Genomic DNA, 10,184 nt, shown 5'->3' with positions numbered 1-10,184 from the left:
TCCTTACACTAGAAAAGAGATACTGTAAATCATAATTCAGAGGTTGACATGTATGAAAAAGAAGATGTGGTCTATGACGTCAGAAAATGACATTGCCCCAAGGGTACCAAAGTAGCCCCTGTCAGATTCTAAATATACACATCCTCAACATAACTATCAGCCAAACATACATTTAATGCTCAATTTGTTTGTATTCCAAACATGAGATAGTCCGCATTATATGTTGCATTGCTTACATTTGTGACCTAACTTGACATTTCATGACCTTAAATGACCTTTAATTGATCTGAACGCAATATTAATGCCTTGTGATTCATATTTGTGGATTTTCTTTTGCATTTGCTACAATTTGATATCAAATATGATATGTTTATTCCGCTCAATAGAAAATTAGCAATTAAGAGGAATGTAAGAGTGTTTGTGTGGTATATGACGTCACAAATAAAATTCCTCAAGATGCCAAGGTCGCATCCATCGGATTCTTAATATGCGCACGCTCAACTTAACTTTCAGCAAAAAATGCATACAATACATAACTTATTTGTATCTAGAACATATGGAAGCTTAAAAGTGCCACCGAGATGTTGAGATAATTATCTTGGTAAGTCGATATCTTGATAGCAAAAGATCAGATGACGAGATCCTGGATCTCATCATGTCAACATCTTTTAGAAGAGATGATGAGATGACAAGATCCCGGATCTCATCATGTCAACATCTTTTAGAAGAGATGATGAGATGACAAGATCCCAGATCTCATCATGTCAACATCTTTTGGAAGAGATGATGAGATGACAAGATCCCGAATCTCATCATGTTGACATCTTTTAGAAGAGATGTTGAGATGACAAGATCCCGGATCTCGTCATGTCGTCATCTTTTAGAAGAGATGATGAGATGACAAGATCCCGGATCTCATCATGTCAACATCTTGTAGAATAGAAAATGAGATGACAAGATCCAGGATCTCATCATGTCAACATCTTGTAGAAGAGATGATGAGATGACAAGATCCCAGATCTCATCATGTCGACATCTTTTAGAAAAGATGATCAGATGACGAGATCCCGGATCTCATCATGTCGACATCTTTTAGAAAAGATGATCAGATGACGAGATCTTCGATCCATGATCATGTCATCTTATCATCTCTTAATAATATTCTCCTTTATAAACTTTCTCATTATGGAATTAGAGGGGAACCACTAAAGTGGTTCAAGAATTATCTAACCGGGCGTTCACAGTTCGTTTCACTTGATGGTAATATTTCTGAACGTAAACCTGTTCTTTGTGGAGTTCCACAGGGCAGCATTCTTGGCCCAATTTTGTTCATTACTTATATAAATGATATTGATATGTCATCAAGATTGCTTCAATTTATACTTTTCGCTGATGACTCTAATATATTTCTGTCGCACCCCGACCCAGATCAATTGACGCAAATATTCAATGACGAACTAAAAAATGTTTCTAATTGGATAACAGCTAACAAACTTTCTCTTAACCTAGCAAAAACTAGCTACATGCTATTTAGCAACAAGATTACGACTGTACCAAAAGATGTAATTTTAAATGATACTGTTATTCAAAGAGTGCGATCAACTAAATTTTTGGGACTGATCATTGACGATAAACTTTCTTGGAAAACACATATTGATAATATTTGTAAAATCATTGCTCGCAATATTGGTGTCATTAGAAAATTAAGTCACTTCTTACCCCATTATATTTTGTTTTCTGAATTACGGAGTTGTTGCATGGGGTAACGCAGCGAATTCTCAAATTAATAGACTTTTTATATTACAAAAAAGAGCGATTCGTATTATTAGTCATGCAGATTTCAGGGCACATACAAATATTCTGTTTTTGAAAAATAAAGTCTTGAAGGTTAAAGATTTATATTCTTTTCAACTCGGACAGTTAATGTACAAGTTTATTAATAAACAATTACCGTTACCGTTTGATAATATGTTTGTAAAAAATGATACAATTCATAAGCACTTCACTCGCCAGGCGAGTTCCTTTCATTTACCTCTGAATAGAACATCGTTTGCACAGAAGACATTTGTTTTTACTGGTCCAAAATTATGGAATTTTTTTTCAAAGGAAATTATACAGAAAATTAAGAAATATCTTCTGGATTCATATTTAATTATCCTTTTTTCTTTTCACAAAGTTATGTAACTCAGAACTTAATATGTAAATGTGTTTGTTAATTTCTCTTTGTATATATGTTTAATCGTTTTATGATTTCTGTATACAGTGTATACTGATTCATTCATTTTTATTTATTTCTATTCTTGTTTATTTTTATTCATTGTATATATATATATATATTGTTTATTTCTTTATTTTATCTTATTTTTATTCATAAATGTATTTTTGAAAGGGGGCCTTCATCCTACAAGCTCTGCTTTTTAGTTGGTCTCCTTCTCTTTCGATTTCATAGTATTATTGTATTATAGAAATGATTTATATATTATATTTTGTAAATATGTATATTGAACTATCATTGTAAATGTAAAAAGATTGAAAGAGAAAATAAATGAATTGAATTGAATTACAATCATGATTTAATTACATACGCTTCTCACTAATCAAATATTGCGAGCACGAAGCGCGACCTGAAAATTTAGGAAATTCAGACTTGAAGAGGGTCATTTTTAGGCTTGTTTGTGGGAATTCATTAATACCATATTTTATCAACATAATCATGCGAGCGCGAAGCGCGAGCTGAATTTTTTTTATTCAGATCAGAAAAAGGAACAATTTTAAGGTCCGACTTTAGGAATTCATGAAGAGCAGATATATTTCACCAATCCACTAATGCGAATATAAGCATGGACAGGAAATGTTACATATTAAGACCTTAAAATGGGGCAATCACTTTAAGAAGTCATGAAAAGAAGCCTATGTCAGTACATAAAACAATAATAACTCGAAGTGCGAGGAAAAATATTTGGTCTATATTGAATTGAATATGTGAGGTTTTAGTACAACATGATTATCTCGTTAAACAGACAATTCGAGCACCAGGAACAATGAAGACATAGGCCTTGAGCAAATTATGTTCATAAAGTTATTTCAAAAATGTTTCTTATGTAGTATAACATAACATGATTATAATATAACATTAATAACATTATAATGAACAATAACTTCTCCTTTTCCCACTACTTTTCTCTTCCTTTCTCCCTCTTTTTCTCCTTTTCCAATTTTTTTTTTGGCCAGCCGATGGGGGGGGGGGCACGTGCCCCCATGCCCCCCGTAGTTACGCCACTACCAACTGATATGACCTCATTGTGGTATTTCTTATTGTATCAATGCAATGGATGAGCACAAGACAATGAGCGAATGATCCCAGAAGTTACCAAATTGAGCCTTCAATATCCGACATATTTTGGTAAATTTACCAAACTATGCAGTTACCAAAGTGTGTCATAACGCACTTACAGCACATTTTGATAACTGTTGTGCTAGAAGCTTTGTGATTCCATAAATTTGCACACGGAAAAACTGGGTGGTCTTTCTGCTCCTCAGATTAGGCATTTTATTTTCTCAATTTCTATCACATAGATATATCATACATATCTTTTTCTGCAGCCTCGAATTGATAGAATCTACAATTTTGGACTAATTTTGCCATATGTGACTGTCCGCTTATTCATGTTTGGCACAGCTTTCTAATCCTATCTGCACTGATCTTATTGGTCCTCAATGGCTATTTTGGGAAGCTTATTACAAATTAGCTGATTCATCTGATTTGTACCAAGTCCTCATAAAATAGTGATTCTGGACCAACCAATCAAAGATGTATCAAAGGTATAAATAGTGAAGACTGGAAGGTTATGTTTCATTAGAACACATATCAAATGTCACTTCTAATTTAAAAATATTCGAATTCATAATCTGAAAAACGTAAATATCACCTTGCTTTTTTATGTGGAAACTATGGAATTTCAACGCTCATAAGACAACATATCGTCACAGTCTTGAGGCGTATAAAAAGCACACGAAAGCCTATTGTCGAACACTGTTAGTTTAAGATTATCCTAAGCAAAATACTTAGCTATCAAGCAGTGAATATGCACAAGAATTACATTATTGTCCTATGTAGGTCATATATTTACCATTTTCAATTTCACTTTTAGCTCCGGCCTGGGTCTTTAAGTAGGTGCATTTATTTATGCATCACGGACAATAAAACAGTAAATAAATAGAATCTGAACCTTCAATGCAATATGTGAGTACACAGGTGTATAAAGTTTAACTTAATTCAATTCAATTTATTTCATTCAATTTTAAAAGTAGAAAAAATACAGTGAAATAGAATGTGGAGAAAGCTTAAAAGAACAATGTCTTATGATATTATACCACCAATATACAAACAATGACAACCGAAAATAAGATATAATAAGTGAATATACAAAGATGTGACAAAAAAAAAACATATTTTAAATAAAATAATTGCTAGTCTGTGTCACCTTACAATAGATTTGCATTCTACTTCTACAGTATTAACACATTAACATTCGCGCCAGTTCTTCCCGCTCTTTGTTCAGGTTTGTTCATTTTTAAGGACCTAGTTATCGATTATCTTTAGACCTTGTATATCTTCTGGAGATTTCTGATTGCCACCCATAAATTCCTCCACGCAAATGATCAGTAAACAAAAACATTACACATAATCCTAGGGACCTTCAGAACAAGTTGTAGATCGTTTTACCCGAGGCGAGTGATCAGACGGCGATAGTGTCTTTTTCCTTTAAATTTAACAATATCTCCGCTGCACATCGTTTCTTCATAACTCAAGCAATTTCTGACATCTAATTTGTTTGTTTGATTACACTTCTTCGCTAGCTGACGATAAAATTTCAGTGTCGATCGAACACAGCACTTATCAATTTCATAACTGCTCCATATAGGATATCGAGGCCTGATAGAGCACCGGACAAGCATGGCAGGATCGTGTCCCTTCTGGTAAAGCCGTACTCAAATCAACCGTGAATGTAAGTAAAGCGGCATCGCTGATGCTAGCAGCGAAATCCATCATAAAGTAAATTAAACTTATATTTTAGTTGATTTATTAAAGCGGTTTTTCTAGTGCAATTTGCATTTCAATCATTTTTCATGTTCTTTTCAACACTCATACTTTGTTTTGAAGCTCTTTTGGGATAATTAACACGCAAACAGGGCAAAGGGAATACTTGACACTATGCAGTAACTGTGATTTTTTTTATCTTTCTGACAAAATGACGAAAAGACCGCTATATAACGATTCATTGCGTGGACATTATATGTGGATATTCTCCAGTTTGATCATAAAAAACAACGTATTTTGCTATCAGTATGAATAAAAAAAATATGAATAAAACATGTCAATCTATAAATATCATGATCAGGATGGGATTTTAATGATTCCGCTTTCCATTCTTTTTACCATGCAGGTGAGGTTGCAACAAGAAACCCTGGCATGATACCTGCCAGTGACCTACCCTGGGTCACGGCATGTGAGGGGGGGGGGAGGGCACCAGCAACTGATCAAATAATGCAAGCGCGAAGCGCGAGCTGAACAGTTTTGATATTCAGACCTAAAGAAGGGACATTATAATCAAATTATTGTAATCATGATACATGTACGTACATGTCTAGTTAAACAATGTGAGCGCGAAACGCGAGCTGAATTTTTTACATATTGACCCCAAACAGGGAGATTTTAAGGACTATATCTTAGGAATCCATTAAGAGTATACATATCTCACCATAGTCGTGTGCCAAGCGCTTGCTGATTTTATTAGAATTGAATCTGAACACATGAGGCACTTTTTGTAGTCATTGTAATCATGATTATCATACACATCTCACTTATCAAATATTGCGAGCTGAAAATCTAGATATTTAAAACCTGAAGTGGGCATTCTAAGGCTTGTTTGTCGGAATTCATAACATTGTCAATTTAACACTAGAGTAAAATAACTTATGTGGTCCTCTATGTACACCGGTTAACATCACTATTTTTGCTGTATACATGAAACTCTAGTCATTTGAAAATCTTAGTCATTTTCAACTCCAGAATGCCAGGACCGCTACAACAGCAAAGATATTGTCATTAGTGTTGTCACACCAATACACTGCAAAACTCCGGTGTTGATTTACCACCAGCTCGGAATTTATATAAAATCATAAATCCATAATTTATTGTTCCAAATAGACATGAAATGAAATACTCCGAAAATTGGCTTTGCCCTTTTGATCGTGGGCCCGGCAGCCGCTGTGCAGCGCCAGATCGACGAGGCTCTATCCCTTTAATCGCTGAACGCCAAACAGGGTAGCAGCAACTCCCACCTTTTAACATCTTTTGGTCTGACGCGGCCGGGGTTTGAACCCCCGACCTCCTGGTTGTGAGACGGACGCTCTACCAACTGAGCCAACACACCGGTTATATGTCCACACCAGAGAAGTATTAAACAACGCCAGTTTGGATTTGGTCTAACACCAGATAGATGTTTATACAACACCAATAAGTATTAAAACAGCATCGATATTATTCCAAACTGGTGTTGTTTCAATGCTTCTCTTGTGTGACATGTATAGACTCCGGGCTGGTAGTAAATCAACACCAAGCAGAGTTTTTGCAATCTAGCTATTGTCTATTATCAATCCTCTTCAATTAGTCTGCATAGCATGGCACTCGGGGCATTAGATTTAGTCTCTCACTTTGAACTGACTATGATGAAGTTGGATGTAATTATTATTCAATAATTTCATTTAACTCTTCTATAATTTCATTTAAATCTACTACAATTTCTTTATAAGAGAATACTTGTATTGATGCAGGGACCCAGAGCAAAGTTGAAAATATGACTTATCTACCCCCACTCACATGACCAATGGAACTTAAGGCACGTAGGAATATTCTTACAAACTTTTTCCTTCATAAGAAGTAACATAATACACGAGAATATAAATAACTCATATAAACATATGAATAAGAAAATTGTTTTCTTGTTTCTTACCAACGATGCTGGCCCTGAACACGCTTACGTTTTCCTCTGCGCAGCGATTTATTTCGAAAAGCAACGTCCACTTATTTCTCGAGATAACTGTATTTAAAATTCATTAATTTAAAATGCGTTTTTCCAGAATCATAATATAAAAAAACTTGTCCCAAAGGAAAAGAGACGCTATCAGAACATTAGCACTGAATAATAGCAAACTATTAAAGACCGGGGGTATTTTTTCGCCATGTCAAAAAATAGCACTTTTATTACTGACCCGACTCCTACTGAGGATTTTAAGCATGTCTCCTGTTCGGATTCGAACGAAAGGCCACTTTTTTTCTCTCATTTTCTACCCTTTTTCAAAGGTTAAGTAAAAAACGTCATGAATCTACGATCTCTGAATACAACATACTAAAATATATCGAAAAAAGATGATGGTCTCTATAAATCTAAACCATCGGAATGCTTTTTATCTTCAGAATTTAATGAAAGAGTAGATAATTCCATGTCTAAAAATTTCAGTCTGATACACTTCAATTCACGAAGTATGTATCGGAATTTCGAAGTATGTATCGGAATTTCGAACATATACACACAGTTATATCCACTATCAATCTTAAGTTTTCTGTAAGAGGAATAACAGAGACATGGAATATTTCTGCCAGTGATATTCCCTTTTCCGTTGAAGGCTACGAATTCATCCATGCTAGTCGAACTTCTGGGCGTGGTGGTGGAGTTGGTTTATTTGTTAATGAAGTACTACATTTCAAAAGATAATAATTTAGTGAACAATGTGAAAGAGTACAATTTTTATTTATTAAAATTGCATGCAAAACTGACATAAACATAATTGTAGGAGTAATCTATCGACAGTCTAAATCCCATGTCACTAACTTCATTGATTTCTTTGATAAAGTAATGAATAAGCATAAGAATATTTATTTCATGAGAGATATGAATACTGATGCATCAAATAGTAATAGAAATACATCAGAAAAACCCTAGTAAAACTTAGAATCTCCTCTTTCTTCTGAAATTATTCAGATTATTCCTCATTTACGCATGAGTGAGTAAAAAAAAGTGAAGAAAGAATGCCAAAAACTCATTTAGCGGGGGTATATAAGTTTAGAAAAAAATCACATACCTAAAATGTCAATATCTGCTCTTTTATTTGATACCTTAATCACAGAAAATGGTCAAGAAGTAAAAAAGTTCTGTTCCATCGAAAGAATGCTTGTATTTCATTTATTTCTTTGAATAAACGTGTTTTCACCAGTTTTCCCACAGAAGCTGTCGCACGGTTAACAAGAGACTTAATGCATGGCTGATCGTCAACAAAACGGAGTGTCGACACTAGCCTGTATAAGCTCTACAATTTTATGAAATTATTTAAATTCAAGCCTTAATTCAAATAACCAGATCTTTGTCCTTTCTTGACCATTTACTTCAATTGACGTATCAAATTAAAGAGCAGATATTGATTTATTTTTAAATGTGGTTTCATTTTTGAAACCCAGATACAGCCCGCCAAGTGACCTTTTTTGTATCCCTCTTCAGATTGTTTTTCTCGCTCAAGCGTGAATGAGAATTAATCTAAGTAATTTCAGAGGAAAGAAGAGTTTCTAAGCTTTACAATGGTAGGTCATTTGTCTATTGCATTTGTGATTAAGTCATGATAAATCTCGGTTCGTTTTTTGTGGGGCGCACTGTATATTGAATGTAAATTCACGTTAGTTGATATATCAAACTAGTGTCTCCCTTTGACATGTTTGACATGTTTGAAAGGTCACGCGACGGACGCCCGATCGCAGTCGAATTGCGATTCACTACCCCTCACGTAAAGGCGAGTTCAGTTCATAGCCGATTAAAGGGGACGTTCATCCTGGCAATAAGATGGTTCTAGAAAAAGCAGGAAAAAAATATATATGTTGGTGAAGGTTTGAAGAAAATCCATCAAAAACAAGAGGATTGTGAAAAAAAGGGAGCAGCCCCCACATTACCCATAAATTGCATTTTATATGAATATGATTAAAAATCTTACACTGATTCTTGGAATGGTAACTATAATTCCTTTGCCCAAATTGGGAAGATATATCAGTGACTTTGGAACTACTTTTTGACAGGCGGAAGAATTATGGCTATTTTACTGTTCCAGGTGATGAATTTCTTCATAAACATGATAAATGTCGATTACCTTTAAAATGAGCTAATCAAGGTACCCTTTTCTGGTCAATTGAGGAATGCCAGATATATATCCTATCCACTCGTAGTAAACGTTCGACCCTCAACTTTATTTTTATGAACATTTTATTTTCAACAGGGCCATTTTAACACACGAGTCTATATGAATTTTTACGCTCGTAATCCCACCGAACAGCAAATCTTGATGTGTCATTAAAGAATCTATTAGCTGAAAAAAATCTATGGACATTTCACTTTCTAATCGTCTCTACCTCTTCATCTCATGTCACAAGCATTTCCCTTTATTTGTTTTTCATTAATACATGCAGGTTTGGTCTTTCGTTCCAAGTGAGTTGCGGATAATCGACCATCAAGCCACGTTAAAATCCCTCCCTCGACTCCTGTAAATAATAAAGAATAAATTGGACACTATATGAATTGCGTAGAAGATCTAAGAAAATGAACGTTTGCATCACAGCAATTGGTAGTTTCTTATTATCTAAGATAGTTTAGACTAGATATAAATATGAAAGTAGTAATATTATTGATGCTGTTTTCAACAGCTTACGCTATCAAAAATTCATCTGAAATATTTCTTTCTGAGGGGATGGACGCTGTCATGACTTTTCGATACGAATCTGAGTTTCCCACTCCTTTCGAGTTAGGAACTGGAAATGGGGAATCGTTCTACACCGACGGTCAGTTTTTGAGTAAACATCTGTCCATGAGTCAGCTACATCGCTTTGAAGTTCATGCATGGCATTCAGAATACAGACGTAACACGATAATCCACTTCAAAATTAAAAAGGTTCAAAGAACTGATGGCGGGACATACTATTGTCGATTTGGCTTAAGTGGGAGGCTGCAGGCAATGGTTTTATATGTAAACTTTCCTCCTGGTAGAGTTGCATGTCAGGTTTATTCTTTGAACGAAAGCAAGTGGGAAATGTTGAAATGTTCAGCAACAGGTGGCAGTCCGCGCGGCATAATTACGTGTTATGA

General features: G+C 34.8%; 1 long non-coding RNA gene across 1 annotated transcript; it reads left to right on the top strand.

The window, feature by feature from the left end:
* Positions 1 to 4,750: 4,750 nt before the first annotated feature.
* LOC121413819 lies at positions 4,751 to 9,745 on the top strand. Its single transcript, XR_005969777.1, has 2 exons — positions 4,751 to 5,009; positions 9,512 to 9,745. It is a non-coding gene; the product is annotated as an uncharacterized LOC121413819 (long non-coding RNA).
* Positions 9,746 to 10,184: the final 439 nt, after the last annotated feature.

The sequence above is a fragment of the Lytechinus variegatus genome, chromosome 4 (assembly GCF_018143015.1).
Source record: "Lytechinus variegatus isolate NC3 chromosome 4, Lvar_3.0, whole genome shotgun sequence".
Classification (NCBI taxonomy): Eukaryota; Metazoa; Echinodermata; class Echinoidea; order Temnopleuroida; family Toxopneustidae; genus Lytechinus; species Lytechinus variegatus.
The sequence above is the reverse complement of the archived record's forward strand: the minus strand, read 5'-3'. Positions and strand labels throughout refer to the sequence as shown.